Source organism: Cherax quadricarinatus, chromosome 24, assembly GCF_038502225.1.
Source record: "Cherax quadricarinatus isolate ZL_2023a chromosome 24, ASM3850222v1, whole genome shotgun sequence".
Classification (NCBI taxonomy): Eukaryota; Metazoa; Arthropoda; class Malacostraca; order Decapoda; family Parastacidae; genus Cherax; species Cherax quadricarinatus.
Window position 1 is genome coordinate 16,003,399 of NC_091315.1, and position 14,950 is coordinate 16,018,348.

A 14,950-nucleotide genomic window follows, 5' to 3' on the forward strand; every position below is an offset into this window, starting at 1 on the left:
GCCTGATTAGTGTCAACAACCTTCGTCCGTTTACGTGAAACATCTCTCATTTTCACATCTATAAACCAAATTTATGTTATATATATGTATATATCAATTATTAACTAGATTTATATGATGCATCCACTTCATAAATAAAATTATAACATGTGAAACGAATGTTAGAAAAACCTGTAGAACAACTTCAGAGATGCGAACAAGAGCGCGGGGATGCAGGAGCATATAAAAGCAGTGCTGCGCCGGGACACTGCGTCAGTGTTTCAGCAGCAGCAGTATATAGTGGTTGTTGTACATCATCAGGACTTCCCTGAAACACCGTAGGATCAACGAGAAACCCTGAAAGACACCACCACAAAGATGATGTTTAAGGCTGTGTTCCTCTTGGTGCTGGTCGCCGGGGTCGTGTTCGCCACCGAACTGACTCAGGTGGGTAATGAGAAGCCAGGAAAAGTGAGGTACGTACTGTGAGGAGACAGGAGTGTGGTGATGGAACTGAGGGAGGTATGTGGTGAGTCATACAGGGTGTGTGTGCCTGGGGGTGTATGTGTGCGTGGAGGTGTGTTTGTGTGGATGTATATGTGGGGTTGTGTATGTGTATGGGGGGTAAAGTGGTTTGTAAATGGTAATTTCAAGGTCAGCTGTGTTAAGATCAACCACAAACGTAAATGAGCAAAAAAAAAAAAATTGCTGTATTTTAATTAGTTGTTCTGGCAAGGCAGTCTTTTAAGTGGTTCTTAATTCTCGATTTAATTTTGCTCATAACTCGAGAATGCCATATCCAATCGGCTTCATATTTTCAGCGCCACGAAAGCTGGGCAGCTTGAGAGGTCAGAACATACAAGAATAGAATGAAATAGCTTGTAACCATGCTGGAGGCATGCTAGTGTGCCCGGGCTGGGAAGAAACATGGCTTATAAACTAGGATGTCCAGCCTTTTGAGGCATTTGTTGCCAAGTTGTGAAGAGCGTCAGTTGCGAACCTTGCCAGTCTCCTGTAGTGGGTTCGAATCCTGCTAACTGCGATCTTTCTCTGCATATACACGCTTATTTCTGAATGGTGCATTTGAATATATATATATATATATATATATATATATATATATATATATATATATATATATATATATATATATATATATATATATATATATATATATATATATATATATATATATATATATATATATATATATATATAGGCCGTCTCCCACCAAGGCAGGGTGTCCCGAAAAAGGAAAACTTTCATCATTCACTCCATCACTGTCCTGCCAGAGGCACGCTTACACTATAGTTGTAAAACTGCAACATAAACATCCCTCCTCGAGAGTGCAGACACTGTACTTCCCATCTCCAGGACTCAAGTCCGGCCTGCCGGTTTCCCTGAAACCCTTCATAAATATTACCCTGCTCACACTCCAACAGCACGTCAAGTCTTAAAAACCATTTGTCTCCATTCGCCCCTAACACGCTCACACATGCTTGCTGGAAGTCCAAGCCCTCGCACACAAAACCTCCTTTACTCCGTCCCTCCAACCATTCCTAGGCCGACCTTTACCCCGCCTTCCCTCCACTACTGATTTATACACTCTCGAAGTTATTCTATTTTGTTCCAGCCTCTCTACATGTCCAAACCACCTCAACAACCCCACCTAAGATCTCTGGATAATAGTTACGGTAATCCCACACCTCTATCTAATTTCAAAACTAAGAATTCTCAGCATTTTATTCACCCACACACATTGCCCTCCTACATGACATCTCCACTGCCTCCAGCCTTCTCCTTGTTCCAACATGCTTCACACCCATATAAGAGCATTGATAAAACTATACTCTTATACATTCCCCTCTTTGCTTCCATGGACAAAAGCTTTTTGTCTCCACAAACTCCTCAGTGCACCACTCACCTTTTTACCTCGTCATTTCTATGATTCACCTCATCTTTCTTATATCCATCTGCTGACACGTCCACTCCCAAATATCTGCAAACATTCACCTCCTCCATACTCTCTCCCTCCAATTTGATATCCAGTCTTTCGTTACCTTTTTTTTTTTGTTATCCTCATCACCTTTTAATTTTCTGCTTTTACATGCCTACCAAATTCATCCAGCAACCTCTGCAACTTCACTTCATAATCTCCCAAAAGCACAGTGTCATCAGCATAGAGCAACTGTGACAACTCCCACTTTGTGTTAGATTCTTTATATTTTAACCCCACACCTCTTGCCAGCACCCGAGCATTCATTTCTTTTACAAAACCCCATCTATAAATATATTGATCAACCATGGTAACATCACTCATCCTTGTCTAAGGCCTACTTTTAATGGGAAATAATCTCCCTCTCTCCTACATACTCTAACCTGAGCCTCACTATCCCCATAAAAAACTCTTTACTGCTTTCAGTAACCTACCTCCTGTTCCATACATCTCCAACATCAGCCACTTTGCCCCCCTATCCACCCTGTCATACGCCTTCTCCAAATCTATAAATGCCACAAAAGCCTTTTACCCTTATCTAAATACTGTTCACCTATATGTTTCTCTATAAACACTTGGTGTACACACCCCCTACTTTTCCCAAAGCCTCCTTGTTCATCTACTATCCTACTCTCTGACTTACTCTTAAGTCTTTCCATAATAACTCTACCATACACTTTACCAGGTATACTCAACAGACTTATTCCCCTATAATTTTTGCACTCTTTTTTGTCCCCTTTGCCATTTTCCAAAAGAATTATGTATTCATATATATATATATATATATATATATATATATATATATATATATATATATATATATATATATATATATATATGCAATAAGATCACAGTAAACAGGTGATATCACAATATGCAAAACAACCACTGTAAAAGAATAGTGAAATTCCAGGCGCTTTCGTGACTTCTCACATTATCAAGGAACTATAAAAACAATACATCAAAGGAAGGCATATAAAAGGTGGAGATCACACCTCACCATCACATCCCACAACAACGCAAACACCTGACGTGCGACGACACCCGACTCATAAGAATAGAATACTGCAGCAGGCCTGTTGGCCCCAACTAGGCAGGTCCATACAGATTGCGAAAAAGGACTTGGGGGTTATGGTAAGCAGCAACCTTAAACCAAGACAGCAGTACCTAAGTGTACGTAACAAAGCAAACAGATTACTAGGATTTATATCTAGAAGTGTAAGCAACAGAAGTCTGACGGTTATTTTACAGCTTTATACATCATTAGTAAGGCCTCATCTAGATTATGCAGCTCAGTTCTGGTCTCCATATTACAGAATGGATATTAATTCGCTAGAAAACATCCAGCGTAGAATGACTAAATTAATGCATAGCATTAGAAATTTTCCGTATGATGAACGATTGAAGACTCTTAAATTACATTCACTTGTAAGACGAAGAATGAGGGGAGACATGATCGAAGTGTATAAGTGGAAGATGGGTAATAACAAAGGGGGTATAAATAAGGTCTTGACGATATCCCTCCAAGAGAGAACCCGCAGTAATGGATTTAAATTAGACAAGAATTTAATCCCATACCCTAAATTTAGATAGGGACCAAGGGAGACTACTATGGGGGGAAATTGTAATTGTAGGAGACTTTAACTTTAGTGATATTGATTGAAATTTCTTGACTGGGAATTTAGAATCTAACGACTTCTTAAAAGTAGTTCAGGATTACTTTCTGAAGCAGTTTGTGACAGAGCCAACAAGGAGAAATAACCTGCTTGACTTGGTTCTGGCAAACAAGGAAACCCTTGTTAATAATTTAGAAATTACAGAGGAACTCGGCACAAGCGATCACAAATCAATTACCTTCAGCATTGAATGGAAGCATAATAGTAGGGATAATTCAGTAATGGTCCCAGATTTTTGCTTAGAAGATTACAATGGGCTTAGAGAACACTTATCATCTGTGGACTGGGGTAGCGAAGAGAGCTATCAGTATGACAGCTTTCTTAACACAATACATGCTGCCCAAAGGATATTTATCCCCTAAGGAAATGAAATCGAATAGAAATGACCCAAAATGGATGAATAATAGGCTCAAATATCTTTTAGGAAGGAAGAAAGGAATTTATAGGCGTATCAGAAGAGGTGAGGGTCATCTTATAAATCAATATATTGACATTAAGATGGACTTTAAAAAAGGGATAAGAAAAGCTAAACGGGACTACGAAATTAATGTTGCTAGGGATTAGAAAACTAACCCAAAAAGCTTTTTCCAGATGTATAGAACAAAAGTTAGGGATAAGATAGGGGCCCTTAAATATAACTTTTGGCATCTTACTGATAAAGAGAATGAAATGTGCTCGATTTTAAATAATTATTTTCTCTCAGTTTTTACACAGGAAGACACTAACAATATTCCAGTAATTAATTTTTATAGTGGGCTAGAAGAAGATAAATTATGTAACATCACAGTCACTAGTGAAATGGTTGTGAAGCAGATAGACAGACTGAAGCAAAATAAGTCGCCGGGTCCTGATGAGGTTTTTTCAAGGGTTCTTAAGGAATGCAAAATGGAACTCTGTGAACCATTAACTAATATTTTTAATTTATCTCTTCAAACTGGTGTAGTGTCTGATATGTGGAAGATGGCTAATGTAATTCCTATTTTTAAAGCAGGAGACAAGTCGTTACCGTCAAATTACCGCCCAATAAGCCTGACCTCAATTGTAGGCAAATTGCTAGAGTCAATTATAATTGAGATTATAAGAAGCCATCTCGATAAGCATACCTTGATTAATGATACTCAGCATGGATTCACGAGAGGACGTTCTTGTCTAACTAATTTATTAACGTTCTTCAGTAAAGCTTTCGAGGCTGTTGACCACAATAAAGAATTTGATATTGTTTATTTAGATTTTAGTAAGGCTTTTGATAGAGTACCGCACCAAAGACTGTTAAAGAAAGTGGCAGCTCACGGCACTGGGGGTAAAGAAAATGCAATGTTGATATATATATATATATATATATATATATATATATATATATATATATATATATATATATATATATATATATATATATATATATATATATATATATATATATATATATATATATATATATATATATATATATATATATATATATATATATATATATATATATATATATATATATATACGTATATATTTTTAATCCTTATTTTAGGGATTCAAATATTATAAATGTTGTTATTGTTCTGGTTATCTTCGGCTTAATTATCCTCGTATAATCGATAAGATTTAAACCCAAAACAGTTAGGCATTAATAAACGTGAAGTTACTTTTATTTAGCAATAGTGTTGTTGAGTGAAACTAACTTCCAGGTGGTGTCAGGTAAGAGAGAACTTAAGGTAGTCTTAAATATTATGGTTAATAGTAATACATGTATCTATCTACTGCTTCCGGTTTGAGAGTCTGGTCAGACACTCGATGATCTACGCCAAGACTGAGAGTGCGAGGTGTGGGGAGTGTTGTGTATACACCAGCTTGTACACTCACTGCTGGCGTACACATAAGATGGAGTGGAACATAAGTGGGTGTGTAGGTACAGGATATTGATAGCGACAATATTGAAGTTTTTTTCGATGACCATGGACCCAGGACCGAAACGTGTCCATTGAAGATGTGATGATTGAATGCTCTTGTCTCCTTTCATCCATAAGCGGAAGTGGTTGAGTATAAATCGGACTTGCCTAGTATGAGGCCAGTAGGACTACTGCTGTGCTCCACTGTAGTACAAGGGTTGATAACAGCACATATTACCAGGATACCTCAGGGATATGTTTAAAAGACAATATTCAAAATAAAGTTGCTAGTAGAGGCAAAACAATTCTTCAAGAAACACAGAGAGATAGTATAGGGCAACGAGTGACTAGCTCCCTTAAGGTTTACTATACAAATAGTAGGAGTCTAAGAAATAAGATAGATGAGCTAAGATTACTTGCAACTGCAGGTAATATAGATATTATTGCTATAACAGAGACCTGGTTCAACCTGAAAGATAGAGAAATGCCTTCTGAATGCAACATACAGGGTTATAAACTATTCCACACTGATAGGGTCAACAGGAAGGGTGGTGGAGTGGCGATGTATGTCAGAGATAATTTAAATTGTTGAATTAGACATGATATAAGATTAGAAACATCGGACACAGAATTTCTTTGGCTATAGTTTCTCGAGGGTAGTGAAAAATAATTTTGGATGTGATTTATAGGCCCCCAAACGTTGATAGGGAGTGCAGTAAGCTGCTATGGGACGAAATTCATAAGGCATCTAGATATGAAAAGGTTGTGTTAATGGGACATTTTAACTTTAGACTAATTGATTGGAACAATGTGACAAGAAATCATGAGTCTAGTGAGTTTCTTGATATGGTTCAGGATTTGTGACAGAACCAACTGGAGGAAACAACCTGCTTGACTTGGTTCATGCAAATCAAGAGTCATTAATTCATAATCTTGAGGTTAATGATGAGTTTGGGGAAAGCGATCACAAATCACTTAGTTTCAATATATCATGGAACTACCCAAATAACTACAATCAAGTCTCTGTCCCAGACTTCTGTTTGGCCGATTTCATGGGACTGAGAAATTACCTGGGCTGAATTGGAATGACCTGAGTATGGGTCAGGTAAGTGGTGATGGTTGCCATTATGACGTTCTTCAGAGCATAGTGCTAGCTGCCCAGACAATTATGTTCCAAGTAGGGAAGTTAGATCTAACAAAAATGATCCCAAATGGATAAACAATAGATAAAAGCATCTCATTGGTCAAAAGAGAGGCATATATAGACGTATCAAAGAAGGGAGGGGCAGTTAAGAAATCAATATATTCAGTTAAAGAGAAAAATAAAAAAGGGAATAAGAAAAGCAAAAAGGGATTATGAGGCTAAAGTGGCTAGGGATTCGAAGACTAACCCAAAAGGGTTCTTTCAGGTATACAGAAACAAGATTAGGGATAAGATAGGTCCACTTAAGAGTAACTCTGGTCAGATCACTGACAGTGATAAGGAAATGTGTGAACTTTTCAGCACTTACTTCCTCTCAGTTTTCACTAGCGAAATTCCAGAAATTATAAATTATGTAGAACAGGATGATAAACTATGCACAGATAAGGTAACTAGTGATATGGTCCTCAGACAAGTAGAGAAATTAAGACCTAATAAATCCCCAGGTCCTGATGAACTGTTTGCAAGGGTGATAAAGGAATGTAAAGAGGAACTTAGCATACCTTTGGCTAGTCTTTTCAACATATTACTACAAATTGGCATAGTGCCTGGTAAGTGGAAAATGGCAAATGTAATACCTATTTACGAGGCAGGAGACAGGACATTAGCTTCGAACCATAGACCAATAAGCCATAGTGGGAAAAAATTATGGAATTAATAATTGCCGAGGCAATTCGTAGCCATCTTGAAAGGCATAATTGATTAATGAATCTCAGCACTGTTTTACAAAGGGGCGTTTCTGCCTTACGAATTTACTCAATTTTTTCACTAAGGTGTTTGAGGAGGTAGATCATGGTAATGAATATGATATTGTGTATATGGACTTCAGTAAGGCTTTCGATAGTGTTCCACATCAGAAGCTATTGAGGAAACTTAGGGAACACGAAACAGAAGAAATATTTTCCTGTGTAGAGGCATGGTTGACAAATAGGCAGCAGAGAGTTTGCATAAATGGGGAGAAATCAGAGTGGGGGCACGTCACAAGCGGTGTTCCACAGAGTCCCTTTGTTGTTCACAGTTTACATAAACGACATACTAGATGAGGAAATAAATAGCGACATAAGCAAATCTGCTGATGACCAAAATAGGCCGTCCAATTGATTCTAATGAAGACATTAGAGCACTCCAAGTAGATTGAATAGACTGATGCAGTCCTCGGAGAAATGGCAGATTCAGTTTAATATAGACAACTGCAAATTTCTAAACGTTGGACAGGAAAATAACCATGCCACATATCAACTAAATAATGTAGATCTTAGTATTACTGATTGCGAAAAGGACTTAATTGTTCTGGTTAACAGTAATCTCAAACCAAGACAATATTGCATTATTGTTCGCACTAAAGCGAACAGAGTCCTAGACTTCATATGAAGAAGCATAAATAACAAAAATCCTCAGGTTATTCTTCAACTCTATATATCTTTGGTTAGGCATCATTTAGACTATGCTGCTCAGTTCTGGTCACCGTATTACAAAATGGATATAAATGCACTGGAAAGCGTAAAAAGGAGGATGACAAAGTTGATCCCATGTATCAGAAATCTTCCCTGTGAGGATAGACTGAGGGCCCTGAATCAGCATTCTCTCGAGGCGTAGAATTAGTGGGGATATGATTGAGGTGTATATATGGAAAACATGAATAAATAAAGGGGATCTAAAGAAAGCGCTAAAAATATCTAGACAAGACAGGACTCGCAGCAACGGTTTCAAGTTGGAAAAAAATCAGATTCAGAAAGGATATAGGAACTTACTGATTTGGTAATAGAGTTGTGGAAGAGTGCTCTTTCCTTAAGTGGATGTGACCTGGGCCTGACTAGGTTGGGTCAGCGGAATAAGCCGGTAGGCGACTTGGACTTTCCTGACATGGGCCAGTAGGCCTGCTGCAGTGTTCCTTCTTATGTTCTTATATTTCTGTCTTGCAGGGCGGAGCGGCAGGTTCGTCGCAGACGTGCGGAGAATGCCAAGTCTCTCTGAACGGCGTCTGCAAACGAGTCAAGAACTGCATCACTGAGGACTCTGGTCTCCACTCAGAACTCTTCGAGGTCCTCAGGAAAAGACAGGATGCCCTAGCTCGCAACCCTTAAGTGATCTGTGACGGGAAATGTCTGTTTCTACGGTCTGCTTCTAAATTAATGGTTGTGTTTCGTCTAAATTACATAGTAGGTTTGTAAACCAGGAGTTCCGTGCCTAATATACACAATCGGCTAATACATACGATGATTATTTTAATTTTTTTTAACACGATGAAAATGAAATTAATCAAAATACATTTTATACACGAGGCGTCTGGATGATTTCTTTTTTACATAACAGAATGAGTAATTAAGACATAGCGTGACACTGACATTTACAAAGCTGCCGAACACACAGGCTCACCCTAGACTTCCAGCACACTTCTGGACACCCACTTGCCTGGATCTTAACAGTGAACGTGGTTTAGTTTACATGTGATCGTTCACTGGCGTGTACTCTACCTGTCCAAGAGGTAAACTGGTTTACATGACTCCCTAAACCAGCTGTGACGAAGTGACTTGTGATTGGTCAAAACTAAAATGTATTTCGAGATAGATAAAAAAAAGATGTGTTCACATTAACATAAATTATTTTAATTAGACAAAATGCTAATAAATTTTTAAAGTGTTATTTTGTTTTTTCTTTACTGTTTTTTTTATAAACCCAGGTTTTTTATTTCTTGGTTAATGGGGTTTTAAGCCTATCGACTACACGAGGGTCATTATGGGTGCACGTCACCTGTAGCCATCAGTCAAGAATAATATACTCTCTTAAATAGGGATTAAAGTAATCTCTGAGTGTATGTACAGAGGCATACACCTCACGGTGTATACGCAGAGGAATACACCTCACAGTGTATACACAGAGGCATACACCTCACAGTGTATACACAGGCATACACCTCGCAGTGTATACACAGAGGCATACACTTCACAGTGTATACACAGAGGCATACACCTCACAGTGTATACACAGAGGCATACACCTCACAGTGTATACACAGAGGCATACACCTTACAGTGTATACACAGAGGCATACACCTCACGGTATATACACAGAGGCATACACCTCACAGTGTATACACAGAGGCATACACCTTACAGTGTATACTCAGAGGCATACACCTCACGGTATATACACAGAGGCATACACCTCACAGTGTATACACAGAGGCATACACCTTACAGTGTATACTCAGAGGCATACACCTCACGGTATATACACAGAGGTATACACCTCACGGTGTATACGCAGAGGCATACACCTCACGGTATATACACAGGCATACACCTTACAGTGTATACTCAGAGGCATACACCTCACAGTGTATACACAGAGGCATACACCTTACAGTGTATACGCAGAGGCATACACCTCACAGTGTATACACAGAGGCATACACCTCACGGTATATACACAGAGGCATACACCTCAGTGTATACACAGTTGCATACACCTCACGGTGTATACGCAGAGGCATACACCTCACGGTATATACACAGAGGCATACACCTCACGGTGTATACACAGAGGCATACACCTCACAGTATATACACAGAGACATACACCTCACGGTGTATACACAGAGGCATACACCTCACAGTATATACACAGAGGCATACATCTCACAGTGTATACACAATTATTTAATAAAACTGGAGTATTGACAATAACTCCAGACTTTACCACAGTCAACTTCTCTTATGATTTAAAATTGGGGGAAATTTGGTTCTTCTGTGATAATTGAGCGACTTTATTGATTTCAAAATCTTCCGCTCACAGGAGCGGAAGATTTTGAAACCAATAATGTCACTCAATTTTCACAGAAGAACCAAATTTCTCCCAGTTTTAAATCATAAAACTGACAAAGTTGCACCTACAGCCTAAACCATCGTCCCTCTTGACTTGAAGCCTTTCAGAAGAGACATTCCAAAACTATCGCATAAAAAAACTGGATAAAGCGAGAAAAGTAAGTTACAGCCACTATAGACATCACATTTCAAGGGTAAACTTAACATTAATTTACCACACACACACACTGCAAGGATTTAGAAACCAGGAATCTGATAATCCGTAGAGAGAGCTGCTTCAATATTTGATGTGTATGTCAACAGTATATACCAGGAATGGCAGATGGATATGTGAGTGAGAAAAATATTCATTCTCGGCTGTCGTTGGCAACCTTTGTGAAAATTGGATCGTCATAACCTCAGCTTCACACACTGATGCTGAGAAATAAAATAAAAATGCTTGAGTTGTGAAGGTTTCTCTATTGCAGAATGTATGTAGCACTGTGTAGTATATTGCTCATCTGAGAGTGCAGTCAATAGCTCTCTAAGAGTGTAGAAATAGCTCTCGTAAGAGTAGAATAAATGGCGCTCTTGAGAGCGCTGTAAACATCACTCGTGAAAGTATGCATAGCTCCGTCTGAACAGTTATGATTAGCAAGCAGGTTCCCAGCTCCACAAAGATGATCGTTGCTGCCAACCAACCCCAGTATTTACAAATGTTACAAAGAACGCGTACCGTCGCTATTACTTTCGCTTCTCAGTGGGATGGAAAGAAAATCTTGCAAACACGTTACGTCAATTCTAGAGACTAAATGTGAAATTTGCCAGTGATAATAATTACTGAACGAGATGAGTTTCTGTCGCTGCTGAGCAGTTTGGAACACGTCCTGTCCTTCTGACCTAACCTCAAGCTCTTGTAAATAAACTCAGTCAAGATTCATAGTTCGTATCCGTAACTCAAAAGTCTCAGCTGGCGGAGGAGAAATTGCGGCTCATCTCCCCCAAAAAAGACCTTAGATTATAAGGTCTGTTGAAGGTGTTGATTTCCAGAAGCTGGAGGTCAACACCTTCAACAGGCCCAGGAGCTGACAGTCAACACATAAGACACCCAGTGTCCCTAGTTTAACACTACTATGAGGCACAGGAGCTGTAGCTTAACACCTTCAAGACTCTCAGGTGATGGAAAATGAACTGAGCCGCGAAAATATGAGACTGTCATTCTAGGATGGATTGGTTTTAGACTTTTATATTTAAAAAGGTCGTTATTATATTGGATGATGAGAAGGTGCTCAAGCAAGTCTGAATGTGCTCAAGCAAGTCTGAATGTGCTCAAGCAAGTCTGAAAGTGCTCAAGCAAGTCTGGCTGCGCTCAAGCAAGTCTGGCTGCGCTCAAGCAAGGTCTACATGTGCTTAAGCAAGGTCTGCCTGTGTTCAAGTAAGTCTGCCTGTGCTCAAGAGGGGTTTGCCTGTGTTCAAGAAAGGTCTACATGTGTTCAAGCAAAGTCAATATGTGTTCAAGCAAGGTCTGCCTGTGCTCAAGCAAGTCTGCCTGTGCTCAAGCAAGGTTTGCTTGTGTTCAAGCAAGGTCTGCTTGTGTTCAAGCAAGGTCTACTTGTGTTCAAGCAAGGTCTACTTGTGTTCAAGCAAGGTCTGCTTGTGTTCAAGCAAGGTCTACTTGTGTTCAAGCAAGGTCTGTTTGTGTTCAAGCAAGGTCTACTTGTGTTCAACCAAGGTCTGCTTGTGTTCAAGCAAGGTATACTTGTGTTCAAGCAAGGTCTACTTGTGTTCAAGCAAGGTCTACTTGTGTTCAAGCAAGGTCTGCTTGTGTTCAAGCAAGGTCTACTTGTGTTCAAGCAAGGTCTGCTTGTGTTCAAGCAAGGTCTACTTGTGTTCAAGCAAGATCTGCTTGTGTTCAAGCAAGGTCTACTTGTGTTCAAGCAAGGTCTACTTGTGCTCAGGCAAGGTCTACTTGTGTTCAAGCAAGGTCTGCTTGTGTTGAAGCAAGGTCTACTTGTGTTCAAGCAAGGTCTACTTGTGTTCAAGCAAGGTCTACTTGTGTTCAAGCAAGGTCTGCTTGTGTTGAAGCAAGGTCTACTTGTGTTCAAGCAAGGTCTACTTGTGTTCAAGCAAGGTCTACTTGTGCTCAAGCAAGGTCTACTTGTGTTCAAGCAAGGTCTGTTTGTGTTCAAGCAAGGTCTACTTGTGCTCAAGCAAGGTCTGCTTGTGTTCAAGCAAGGTCTACTTGTGTTCAAGCAAGGTCTACTTGTGTTCAAGCAAGGTCTGCTTGTGTTCAAGCAAGGTCTACTTGTGTTCAAGCAAGGTCTACTTGTGCTCAAGCAAGGTCTACTTGTGTTCAAGCAGGGTCTACTTGTGCTCAAGTAAGGTCTACTTGTGCTCAAGCAAGGTCTACTTGTGCTCAAGCAAGGTCTACTTGTGCTCAAGCAAGGTCTACTTGTGGTCAAGCAAGGTCTACTTGTGCTCAAGCAAGGTCTACTTGTGCTCAAGCAAGGTCTACTTGTGCTCAAGCAAGGTCTACTTGTGTTCAAGCAGGGTCTACTTGTGCTCAAGCAAGGTCTACTTGTGCTCAAGCAAGGTCTACTTGTGCTCAAGCAAGGTCTACTTGTGCTCAAGCAAGGTCTACTTGTGTTCGTACGCAAACCTGACAACCATACAACTTTCTCCCCGTGACCCTGGCATGATGACCGTGTTATTACCCGCGGTGCTGTGTGTGGTGGTGCTGTGTGTGGTGGTGCTGTGTGTGGTGGTGCTGTGTGTGGTGGTGCTGTGTGTGGTGGTGCTGTGTGTGGTGGTGCTGTGTGTGGTGGTGCTGTGTGTGGTGGTGCTGTGTGTGGTGGTGCTGTGTGTGGTGGTGCTGTGTGTGGTGGTGCTGTGTGTGGTGGTGCTGTGTGTGGTGGTGCTGTGTGTGGTGGTGCTGTGTGTGGTGGTGCTGTGTGTGGTGGTGCTGTGTGTGGTGGTGCTGTGTGTGGTGGTGCTGTGTGTGGTGTTGCTGTGTGTGTTGGTGCTGTGTGTGGTGGTGCTGTGTGTGGTGGTGCTGTGTGTGGTGGTGCTGTGTGTGGTGGTGCTGTGTGTGTTGGTGCTGTGTGTGGTGGTGCTGTGTGTGGTGGTGCTGTGTGTGGTGGTGCTGTGTGTGGTGGTGCTGTGTGTGTTGGTGCTGTGTGTGGTGGTGCTGTGTGTGGTGGTGCTGTGTGTGGTGGTGCTGTGTGTGGTGGTGCTGTGTGTGGTGGTGCTGTGTGTGGTGGTGCTGTGTGTGGTGGTGCTGTGTGTGGTGGTGCTGTGTGTGGTGGTGCTGTGTGTGGTGGTGCTGTGTGTGGTGGTGCTGTGTGTGGTGGTGCTGTGTGTGGTGGTGCTGTGTGTGGTGGTGCTGTGTGTGGTGGTGCTGTGTGTGGTGGTGCTGTGTGTGGTGGTGCTGTGTGTGGTGGTGCTGTGTGTGGTGGTGCTGTGTGTGGTGGTGCTGTGTGTGGTGGTGCTGTGTGTGGTGGTGCTGTGTGTGGTGGTGCTGTGTGTGGTGGTGCTGTGTGTGGTGGTGCTGTGTGTGGTGGTGCTGTGTGTGGTGGTGCTGTGTGTGGTGGTGCTGTGTGTGGTGTTGCTGTGTGTGGTGGTGCTGTGTGTGGTGGTGCTGTGTGTGGTGGTGCTGTGTGTGTTGGTGCTGTGTGTGGTGGTGCTGTGTGTGTTGGTGCTGTGTGTGGTGGTGCTGTGTGTGGTGGTGCTGTGTGTGTTGGTGCTGTGTGTGGTGGTGCTGTGTGTGTTGGTGCTGTGTGTGGTGGTGCTGTGTGTGTTGGTGCTGTGTGTGGTGGTGCTGTGTGTGGTGGTGCTGTGTGTGTTGGTGCTGTGTGTGGTGGTGCTGTGTGTGTTTGTGCTGTGTGTGGTGGTGCTGTGTGTGGTGGTGCTGTGTGTGTTGGTGCTGTGTGTGTTGGTGCTGTGTGTGGTGGTGCTGTGTGTGGTGGTGCTGTGTGTGTTGGTGCTGTGTGTGGTGGTGCTGTGTGTGGTGGTGCTGTGTGTGGTGGTGCTGTGTGTGGTGTTGCTGTGTGTGGTGGTGCTGTGTGTGGTGGTGCTGTGTGTGGTGGTGCTGTGTGTGGTGTTGCTGTGTGTGGTGGTGCTGTGTGTGGTGGTGCTGTGTGTGGTGGTGCTGTGTGTGGTGGTGCTGTGTGTGGTGGTGCTGTGTGTGGTGGTGCTGTGTGTTGGTGCTGTGTGTGGTGGTGCTGTGTGTGTTGGTGCTGTGTGTGTTGGTGCTGTGTGTGTTGGTGCTGTGTGTGGTGGTGCTGTGTGTGTTGGTGCTGTGTGTGTTGGTGCTGTGTGTGTTGGTGCTGTGTGTGGTGGTGCTGTGTGTGGTGTTGCTGTGTGTGGTGGTGCTGTGTGTGGTGGTGCTGTGTGTGGTGGTGCTGTGTGTGGTGGT

The 14,950-nt window shown here is 41.7% G+C and overlaps 1 long non-coding RNA gene across 1 annotated transcript; it reads left to right on the forward strand.

The window, feature by feature from the left end:
- The first annotated feature begins 263 nt into the window (after window positions 1-263).
- On the forward strand, window positions 264-9,375 carry LOC138853162 (uncharacterized). Its single transcript, XR_011392373.1, has 2 exons — window positions 264-426; window positions 8,655-9,375. It is a non-coding gene; the product is annotated as an uncharacterized lncRNA (long non-coding RNA).
- The last annotated feature ends 5,575 nt before the right edge of the window (window positions 9,376-14,950 follow it).